Source organism: Musca vetustissima, unplaced genomic scaffold, assembly GCF_032173495.1.
Source record: "Musca vetustissima isolate MV318-11 ecotype Yass unplaced genomic scaffold, APGP_CSIRO_Mvet_v1 utg15419, whole genome shotgun sequence".
Taxonomy (NCBI): domain Eukaryota; kingdom Metazoa; phylum Arthropoda; class Insecta; order Diptera; family Muscidae; genus Musca; species Musca vetustissima.
The window spans coordinates 46,287-58,419 of NW_026877864.1; positions in this window are offsets into that span (position 1 = coordinate 46,287).

The window sequence follows — 12,133 nt, forward strand, 5'->3', positions numbered from 1 at the left end:
AGTACTTTTCATACACATAAGTACGAATTTCTAAAATGGAGCATGTACATGCTTCCAACTTTCCATCAGTGAACCATATCCAAAATTTCAGAATTCTAGCTCTTCCCCGTTTGTCTACCCTTAATTCGGGGTCACTGACCCTTAATTCGGGTTAAATGATGGCCTCTAATCCGGGGTCAATGACCCTAAATTTGGAGTAAGCCTTAATACGGGATTAAATGACCCTTAACCCGGATTAAGCCTTAATCCAGGGTCAAGGACCCTCAATCCGGGGCCAAGGACCAATAATCCGGATTAAGCCTAAATCCGGGGTCAAGGACCCTTAAACCGGATTAAGCCCTAATCCGGATTAAGTGTCCCTTAATCCGGATTAAGTGGCCCTCAATCCGGATTAAGCCTTAATCCTGATCAAGGACCCTTAAGCCGGGCTAAGCCTTAATCCTGGGTTAAGGACCCTTAAACCGGATTAAGGCTTAATCCGGATTAAGGGTCCTGAGTTCGTTCGTTTTGAGAATATGCATAGAATCACTTTTTGAGTCGATTTATGCATGCCGTCGGTCTGTCTGTCCATGTTAAAATGTAAACAAAGTACAGGTTGCATATATGATCCGAATTGGGAGAAGTTTGGCCCAATTTGCACATCAAGGACCCTTAATCCGGATTAAGGGACACTAAATCCGGATTAAGCCTTAATCCAGGGTCAAGGACCCTTAATCCGGATTAAGCCTTAATCCTGGGTCAAATACCCTTAATCCGGATTAAGCCTTAATCCAGGGTCAAGGACCCTTAATACGAATTAAGCCTTAATCCTGGGCCAAGGAACCTTAATCCGGATTAAGTGGCCCTTAATCCGGAATAAGCCTTAATCCTGGGTCAAGAACCCTTAATCCGGATTAAGCCTTAATCCTGGGTCAAGGACACATGGTGCACCAAAGTCCCTATATATACTTCGATTTGTACGAAATTGTGCACAGCGTACTGAATTAAGTCTAGAACGATGTGTGTTAAATTTCGTGAAAATCGGTTCAAATTTAGATATAGCTCCCATATATATTTTCGTCCGATTTTATGTAAATGGTGCACCAATGTCCCCATATATATCCTTCGATTTGCACGAAATTAGGATTTATAAGTTAATGAAGAACTCAAAATGTGGCCGAATGCAAAAAACATACTGAAATAAGTGTAACCTAACATGTGACAAGATTTGATGAAATCGGTTTAGATTTCGATATTTTGCGTTAAATTTATTTACATAATTTTGTCCCATTGTAAGAAGCAACTCTATATCTGACCAAAATTTAGTATAGGTTGCAGAATGACATGTTTAATTTCATGTTTCAATGGTCGAGATCTGTTACGATTCCATCTGTTGAATATTCCCAAAGTGTTGAAGGGTATCATATAGTCGGCCCCGTCCGACTATACTACTTTCCATACTGGTTTTCATTTATTTTATTGAAATCTGTGATTTGAAAAGTTTTTTTATGACCAGAATCAAACAATTTGTTTTTCCCAATTATAAAGAAGTTATATAGAACTTTATTTTTTTCAATAAAAGTGTACGTTAAGCTATATTTAAAATCGGTTAGTTTTAATTTTTATTTAGGTTTTAAGCCAATTTTTTTTTTTTTTTAATAAAACCAGTAAACAAAGTAGTAAAGTCTGGGTTGGGCTTGGCTGACTATAAGATACCCTTCAGCATTTTGGGTATATTCTACATATATATCCTAAAAGATGTCGGCTTTTCGAAGGTTCATTGACATGAAATTGAACGAACTTAAATATCATTCTGCAACCTATGCTAAATTTTGTAAATCGATTTAAAACAAAAAAAAATAATCAGACACCCATTGATTACTTGGTGTACAATTAACACGAATAAGTCGAAATTATATATGGAAGCTATGCAATATCTATATCTGAACCAATTTCAAGGAAACTTGCCAGAGATTAATTTATATTAACTTCAGTACGTTGTGTCAATCGGTCTAGCTATGGATCTTTAGTGCACCATTTACTTAAAATCGAACGAAAATATATACAGGAGGTGTATTTAAATCTGAACCGATTTTCACAAAACTTTGGGCACATAATTCTAGACTTAATTAAGTACGCTTTAGCAAAATCGAAAGATATATGTGGATTTTAGTGAACTATTTACCTAAAATCGAGCGAAACTATATATGGGTGCTTCATCTAAATATGAACCGATTTCTAGACTTAATTCAGTACGCTGTGCCAATATTCGTGCAAATCAAAAGATTTGCAGGGGCTTTGGTGTACCATTTACATTAAATCGGACGAAAATATATATGGGAGCTATATTTAAATCTGAACCGATTTTCACGAAATTTAGCACATATCATTCTAGGCTTATTGAAAGATATTTAAGGACTTTGGTGCACCATTTACATTAATACGAAAATATATATGGGAGATATATATGAATCTGAACCGATTTTCACGAAACTTAGCACACATCATTCTAGACTTAATTCAGTACACTGTGTCAATATTCGTGTAAATCGAAAGATATTAAGGGACTTTCGTGCACCATTTACCTAAAATCGGGCGAAACTATATATTGGAGCTATATCTGAATCTGAGCCGATTTTCATGAAACTTAGCACACATTAATCTGCGCCAAATCCTGGAAAAGTTTCACGAAAAACACATCGAAACATTTTACCTGTTCGTCGACTATAAAGCCACATTCGACAGCCCTATCCGTTCAGAGTTGTTTTAAGCTTTGTCTGCGTTCGGCATTCCTGCAAAATAATTACGGCTATGCAGGATAACTTTATCTGGCACAAGGTCAGCAGTTAAAGTCGAAAAGGACCTACCGGAGTCCTTTTATACCGAACGAGGTATTAATAGATTCTGCTGGAATCTATTAAGGTCATATGAGAGGCAAAGGTGAACAGAAATGACACTCTGCTCACCAAATAATACATGTTACTCGCCTTCGCCGATGACATCCATATAATGGGTCGAACATTGCGAGCGGTAACAGCCCACTTTGAACAAATTGAGAAGGAGTCTGGCAGTAAATGGCGAAAAGACCAAGCTGATGGTAACAACGCGCAAGACTTCCAATACACTCTGACCAACTGTAGAACTTGAGAACTACAGTGTCGAGGTATTCAAAGATTGTATATACCTTGGTACCGCCATAAATAAAACTAATGACATCAGTTTTGAAATTCGGAGAAGGATAGTGCTGGCCAACAGATGCTACTATGGTCTGAGTAAGCAACACAAAAATAAGGCCACCTCTCGCCAGACCAAACTCACACTCCGAATCTGAAGCATGGGCAGATAAGGCAGCTCTTGGAATGTTTGAGAGAAAAATTCTCCGAAAGATATATGGGCCGATCTAGTTATATCTAAATCTGAACCGATTTCAACAAAACTACGCTATGAAAACTGTACTCTGCTCACAAAAAAACAATGTCGGACTGATGGACATGCATAAAATGACTCCGAAAGTGATTCTATGCAAAAGGAGTCATGGGTCAATCTCGATCTCGAAGGGTACAAAATCAAAGTGGATACTTTTGGCTGTGACTTACTCTATTTAAAATAACGGTTTAGTCCAGAGACTAAATTAGCTCGATGTTTATATTACCTTTGATTAAGTTCTCCATCGGAGCCATTGTTGCCGTCGCACATCGATGGAGGTTTATCTGGATGACCTCAATCAATTGTCCTCCAATAAATGATTTCCATAGGGTTAGACATTTTCTCCTCGCTTCCTTCACTTTTGGTAGGTATTTACCTTGTCTCGCATGTTTGTCACAAGATTTCTCGGAGTTTCAATGTTATTAGAGGTCTCCAATTGAAGCATTAAATAATTCCTTTGAATTCGCAGTTGCCCATATCGATGGAGCCCCTCTTTTGCAGCAGGTGCTTCGCATCCATCATTTTCTTATGGGTCGTCTGTTTTAATTTACCAAACCACTATGGAGTATTAAGGCTATGTACCGCAACTTTAATTTTCTATTTCCCTCCACACTTGTTTTTTTAGGGGAACACCCCCGTAGTCAATTTTGGTCCACGGGGACACGGTCATAAAGGTGGATTATCAAATTATCCATTTACATCCAGAATTAACTGATTTCCACTATCCGCCACCAGATGCTCCCGGTAGGAGATAAAGTTTTCTTATTATCAGTTCTGATATAGGAATAATTCATTAATATGTTTAAGGATAGCTCAACCATCCGTTGTGTGACTCCAACCCCAGGTAGCTACATAGTTCAGATTTTTTGCGTTTCTATTCAGCTGAGTTTCACATATTTAAGCATAACTAAGCAACGCTCCCCTATACAACTCCTGCGAATATGGAACGATAATACACATACCTTGTTCACGAAGAGAAAGTGTACTATCCTAAATGTGACTTTATCTGATCGATAATCGATTAAATTAACGATACCTACACATTTGAGATAGCAGTGTGCATCTTCATTGAAATTTTTATTTTACAATTCACCTAACAGCTAATACTAATCTGCAATAGGCTGTAGAGCAAGTTTCATGTCACGTATCTTCAAATCAAAAACGATAAAAATCCAAGGAGAAAACACGCACCACACAACCATATAATAATGAAAGGTTGTTTGGAATTTTTGTTTCGCACCCACTCAATAAAAAGAGTAACACCAAATTGCCAGCCAGCCAGTCAGCCGAAGAAAAATGAAATTTCGTACGACAAATAAAAGGTGAGCGAAAAAAAACTGAAATTGCTACAGTCATTTCCGCACATTAAACGCTTTTGATTATTATTACACCCACAATTGACATGAAAACGCATTGACAAAAACCAGCGTGTTTTTGTGTTGTTTTCTTCATCATCTTCTTCCTCTTCTTCTAAAATGACAAAGAAAACGGAAAGAAGATGAAGTGGGACCTATTTCTTGTATAGAAGAACTATATTATGGCCTCAATTATAGGTTATTTTCAGTTGGACCACAGTGGGTGATAGCATAGTTTGATAGGGAACAAAGAGCTTCCAAGAAGCTTCGTCATGTGACTTGATTAGTCCTTGTGTATATAAGAAGATGTAGACTGTCCTATGTAACCGTACTGCCATCTACCGCTGTTTAGAAACAACACATCATTGAATTTTTGCCATGGTTGGTGTCCTTGCTTATTTAGTGTAGCCATTTTCTTCTGCTTGGCGCTATATCCTGTCATACCTGTTTTGTATTATCCTCACGTGTTGATGACGATGTTGGTTATTAGAATATCCAGCGAAGACTCTGCATTTCATCTGGAGGAAAATGTAAGCCTCTTATTAAAATTTTTGGAAAACCACTTAAAAAAATTATTTCCTTCTTCGCTGGAATTCTGACCCGGGAGTCATTTGTAGTCTGTTACAATATACACTGCACTACACCATCCCCGTTTGTTGAGCCCATATATTTGGAGAGGCCTTGATACAACACATCCTTGAATTTTGTGCCGTGGTTGGGTGGTGTCAATTTCCTCTGGATTGCGCTTTCCCCTGTCATTCCAATATTGTTTTTATGCCGAGGGTGGTTATTAGAATGTCATGGGGCTTCGTATACAAAATTTCTAAAACCACTTTAAAATAATTTTTCGTCCTTTAACTATTCAACAGCTAAGCTCATGGATCTTCAGAACGACTAGAATTTCTATGCTAACGAATATTGTATTTCAATTGAAACCCGGTATGGACAAATTATGGCTAAAACCTTTTATTCTCCCACTGTTCCATGTCGACCATTTCCAAATGATAATGATGACGATGATGCCAGAAAAACGCACGTACCTTAAATGAATTAATTTCTGCACCACGCACGCACTCACTCACTGATGAACACCACAAACATCAGTTGACGATGATAAAGCTTTTAATGCCCCCATGCTCTTCCGATCCCCAACACCACCACAACCATTCAACATTTAGCCACAAAATGATCTTCCTTCGAAGCCCAAAAATAAAAAAAAATGGTTAATGATTCCTTTTGTTGCAGATATGGCAAGAAAGCACACCAAAATTTTTTTCGACTGCATCGTCGTCGTCTTCAATTCTTCGTCTTATCGCATCACGTCTCGCACACACACACTGCCTGCCATTTGGATGCTGCTGCAACAAATAATTAATACGCGAAAATGCGACATAAAACGCTTTGGGGCTTATTGTGCTTTACTTAAGCATGGAGAAGAGTTTCGTTTTTTGGTTGTTTTTGTGTTGTTGGTTCATCCTTTGATGCGTCTTCGTTTATTTTTTTTCTGTTACTTGTTATTAGTCCGACTGACTTCGTCGCAGATTTATATATTGCAAACTTATAATTGTTTATAAGTTGAGATTGTAAACAATTTACAGTCGTATATGACAAGCAGAGGTTCATTTTGTGTCGCTGTTGTTAGTTTTGTTGCAATGGAAAATAACATAACTACTGTTGTGGAGTTTCAAGTACACTGCGAAAAAATCAGAAATTAAAATTTTGCTTCAAAAAATCCAACATTTTTCAAAAAAATCAAAAAAAAAATCTTCTTCTTATTATTACTCAAAATTTATTTTTAAATTCAGTAATGAAAGATAAAAGTAGGACTTGAATGATAAATATATTACATTTAATAAAACACTGAAAACTATAATATCTGACATTTTAGTATGAAACTATTTCTTGGAACTTAAACTTAATTTTAACTCCGATTTCCCAATGAGTACGAACAAGAAACATTACACTCATTCGTTCATTTATACCCACAGTAACAGCTGTACGGTACGTACTCGTTATATGTTTTAGTAATACTTCCAAATACACTGATTCACGTCTTTGGACTTAAACTACTTTCAAATTAAATGACTCTTATGTACAAATTTCAAGCATGCTTAACAATGTTCCTTTCGAATGATTTTGATTTAATGTGTAGAATGACCTATCGATCGGACAGTCGTAGAATTTTTGGCAAACCATTGACATGAAATCGGGCGAAATATGTATGTGATATATTTCTCCATTAGGGCGCTTATGCTTAGTCTAACCCTTTCAGTGTCAAACAAATTTTTTGTCGGAATAAAAATCTAAAATGGAATGGAACTAATGAAAACCAGTGCATCATTTACTTAAAATCGGGGAAAAAATATGTATATCCAAATTTGAACCATTTTGAATAAAACTTTCCACATGCTAGATTATATAAACTATATAATTTGGGTCCTAGGTGCACCTTTTACTTAAAATCTGACGAAACTATATATATGAACTATATCTAAATCTGAACCGATTTCAACAAAACTTGCCACACGTTATCTCATAATAACTTCAATAAGATGTGTAACATTTTGGGCCAATCGGACCCACCTGGGGAATTCGGTGCAGCAGTTATATCAAACTTCTAGGTTATACTAAGTTCAGTACGAAAGATATATGAGGACTTTGGTGCACCATTTACATTAAATCGGACGAAAATGTATATGAGAGCTATATCTAAATCTGGATCGATATTCAGGAAGCACACATCATTCCAAACCAAATATATTACGCTATGCCAAATTTCGTGCAAATCGAATGATATATATTGGTGCACTATTTACATTAAATGGAAGGAAAATAAATATGGGAGCTATATCTACACCTAAACCGATTTTCAGGAAAATTAACTCACATCATTCTAGTCCTTATTCAGTACCCTATGCCAAATTTCGTACGAATCGAAAGATATATATGGACTTTAGTACACGGAAGAAAATCGGACGAAAGTTATGTAAGGAAAATATATAAGGGAGCAATATATAAATCTGTACCGATTTTCAGGAAACTTAACACACATCATTCTAGACCCAATTCGTTATGCTGTGTCAAATTCTGTGGAAATCGAAAGATAAATAGGGACTCTGGCCCAACCATTTACATTAAATCGGATGAAAATATATATAGGAGCTATATCTAAATCGGAACCGTTTTTGCCGAAACTTAACACATATCATTGTAGACTTCATTCAGTACCCTATACCAAATTTCGCGCAAATCGAAAAATATATAGGGACTCTGGTGCACCATTTACCTAAAATCGGACAAACATATATATGGGAGTTATATCTAAATCTGAACCGATTTTCACGAAACTTAACACACGTCACTGTAGACTTTATTCAGTACGCTGTACCAAATTCCGTGCAAGTCGAAAGATGTTTAGGGTGAACCATTTACATAAAATCGGACGAAAATATATATGGGAGCTATATATAAATCTGAACCGATTTTCATAAAACTTAGCACATATCATTCTAGCCTTAATTCAGTACGCTGTGCCAAATTTCGTGTAGATCGAAAGATATTCAGCGACTTTGGTGCACCATTTACCTTAAATCGGACGAAAATAAATATGGGAGCTATATCTAAATCTGAACCGATCATAAATGCGACCTGTACCTTGTTTACAATTTAACATGGACAGACAGACGGACGGACATGCATAAATCGACTTAGAATGTGATTCTATGCATATTCTCAAAAGGAACCACGTGTCTATCTCGTTTCCTTTTGCCTGTTACAAACATATGCACAAAGACATAATACCCTGTACCACAGTGTGGTGAATGGTATAAATATACACATCGCGCCGTTAAAAAAACCAGGTCTCTGGATTAAACCATATAAATTATTTTACGCAGATAAAAGTTCCGGACCTAGATACTGTATAATATGCCACAATCAATTTTGATTTCTCATCTCCCCAGAGATGTTAACATCGGATGTAAGTGTATTGAAACAGGGGAATGCCAACATTTACCAAGAATCAGTCTATCTCGTATTCGACTCCCCGATTCACCACCAACGGCGGAGCTGCAACGATTTGTAAGGGAAACAAAGGAATCATGCAATGACGTGCTATGATAGTGATGCTAATTCATATCCCATTGCGTTGTGTAGTACTAATACCAAAAAAAGCCTGGCTCTTCAAAACACATATAATTCCGGAACAAGTCCAATAAGAATTGGATCGGGATACTGGTTAGGGCAATTAAATTATGAGTGATGACATATAAAGGAATGTCAGCAATCTAGCGGAAATATTGTTAAAATTCTTCGAAGAAAGTTGCCCTCTTAGAAAAAGGAGATCTGCCTTAAAAACCGCTGGATGACATCTGTGATTGGGAACAAGGGAAAAGAGGTCCGAAGACTTCCACTCGCAGAGGAAAGAATATCAGAAAATGATATATAAGACCCAAGGACCATAAAATTGACGAACCAATGGTAAAAGATACTTTAAAGAACTTGTTCCCATGCTCGAAAAAGCAAACTACGTGAGACCAAAATTCTATCGGCCAATAAGGCCAGCATCTTTTCTGCACAAAATAATGGAGCGAACAGTCGACACCAAACGATACGCTAAACTATGAACAACATAGGTATATGAAAGGGAGATCAGTGGAAACCACTTTACACGAGGTGGTACACCGTATTGAGGTACCCCTTAGATATTCGAATTCACACCAAGAGAGCCTTCACCAATGTCCGCTGTGAAACGAGTATCCAATACTTCAAAGCCTTTCATAGATTGGGTCAGCTAAGGTATAGATGGATAAAGTGAATCCTACAACACAAACTAATCAAGCACAAAATAGGGCAAGGGACACGTATTAAGAAATTCTTTCATACTACTAATATTAATAGACTATTAATCATTTTATTACTTCTAAGCGTATGAATATATTCCCTAGGTATACCTGGGGCAATGCCAAAATACCAAATTAATTTTTGGAGATTATATTTTATCTGCACCGAATTGATATTGCAATAAAATATAAACGAGTTGATCGATACCGGACCCAGCAAATATTATACGACCGAAGGACTTCACTAAGAACACAGGATTCCTAGAAGTATAAGGAGACCTATCCCAAGACGTTTCCTTCTACCTTCCTTCCTTTCTAGAGCGCACGGGCTTATGTGTTTGTCCTACTTTGGGCATATGGAAGCGTAAACCACTAAAACAAATTCCATCTCATTTGGATGCTAAATCAGACACTCTGATTTAGTCGTGTATAAGTCGACTATGAAATTAAGTTCAATGGTCCATTTATAGGGAAATGGGCGTGTGTTTGGAAAAGACTGAAATACTTCACTAAAAATACAAGTTTCCTAGAAATACAGGGACGTTTTCTTCTAACTACTATCATTTCTAAAGCGTACAATAATAAAATAAGAGACGGGCATGCATATGCCGACTCAGAAAGTGATTCTCCGAATGTCTTCTGAAACAAAGATATCTTTGTACACAAATATATGATACCCTGTACCACAGTGTGGCGTAGGGTATACATATCCATCTGTAGAATTTCCGATCAAAAATATTCCTTAAACATCTTAAAATACCAGTAATCGTTCGGGACCATCCTAATTGACAGGATAACTATTGTAAATTTGTAGTAGGAAAACTTTTGCTCTCAATGAAAACCAATTCGATCATATAGCCCAAAATATCGAATGATGGAGGTATCGAAATTTTTTGGTAGATGAGCCAAATGGGAGCTGAAAGTAGTAAATTCCTGCCAATTGAAAAACGGTCCAAAAATCAAACTACTGAATGTGGATCTACATATCCCATTTTCAATACCAGACATCCAAGATGTAGTGACAATGTATGTGCACAATTTCAAAGCTCTATCTTAAATGTTGCGGGCTCCACTGTGATTTCAACAGACAGACGGACATGCATAAATCGACGTAGAATTGTATTCTGATTGAGAATATATATTGATCGATCTTAATCAAAAGATTCATGCTTATTCATTGGCCCGATACAATTGTTGGCCCATTTCATTCCCAGATATTACCCTTTTATTACCAAAAACTATATGTGTTGTTTTTGGCCAAACATACATGGAAAATTTCGTCACGATAGATCTATAGCTGATTACAAATTCTAATATATTAACGAAAGAACGGTCGGACACTGATAGCTGCCCCAACTTAGCAAGTCAAAATCTACCGATAACAGGGACGTATACAGGATTTCATTTTGGGGCCCGCCAGAAGGAGGGGCCCGAGATCTGATCGCTGACCGATCAGTATACTAAGTAAAAAGTGGTTTTAGGATCACCATTTCTTGGCGTTACACATTTTTGTGCCTCATAAACTAATAATACCCTCATAACATAAAAAATCAACGCCTATAATTACAATATTCTCTTTTACATGCCTAAATTCTTCTCAGTGCATTTCACTCCTCAATTATATAGTGCGTAAATTTAGGAGCCTGCTGTAGGATTTGTAACTTCATGGCAACATTTTTGTCATCTGTCTTCATCTGCAGCGATGCGCTTTCTGTCCGCTTGTAGCCTTAAATACAAGTTTCGCTTGGCAAATAAAACAGACTAATGCTATGGTGAACATTTGCAGTTCCATCGTTTGCCAATTCATTTGTCTGTGTGTCGGACAAAAAACAAAAACAGAAAAAAAACGACAAAGATGATGATGATGACGTTGGTGGTACCTGTTGCTGTTAATTTTCTGGGTGTGTACGTTTAAAATTTCAGACATTACAGTCAAACAATTCACCTCAACCGCAAAAAACAAACCCAGAACTCCTTCCTATTGCCACAGAAGAAAACGAACAACCAACGACCGAAGGAGAAAAACCAACAACAACCAAAGTGGTATCCTCACATCCAGGGACAAGTAGAAAGGTGTCTGCAAAAAACTTTATACGTTCGTTGCACCTACGCCCACAGTATTTGACACTGACTGAAAAGTTAGTCGGTCGTTTGTTGTTTTTTGCCAGAATTCAACGCCTGCTGGCCTGTACCTCCTTCATCATCATCATTGTTGTTGTTTGGAACATTATTGTTGTTGTTGGATGATGGTTTGATGTCTCGTTGGTTGGTGTTCCGCTGTTTATTTTTGGTTTTTTGTCATAGCCTCCCAAATGAATGCTTTTGTTTTTATGTTGATTTTTTCTGGGCGAAATTCATTTTTTTCCGGTTACAAATACTGAACTTGAGCGAACCACAAAGTGTGCTGGCATTAATGGAGAAATTGAATTTCAATTTAATGAATACACCCGTTTTTTCGTGGCAGTACAGTGACTAAAATACAATTTTTCTCGATTTAGTCCTTTTGGGAGTATAGGAATTCCATAAAGAATC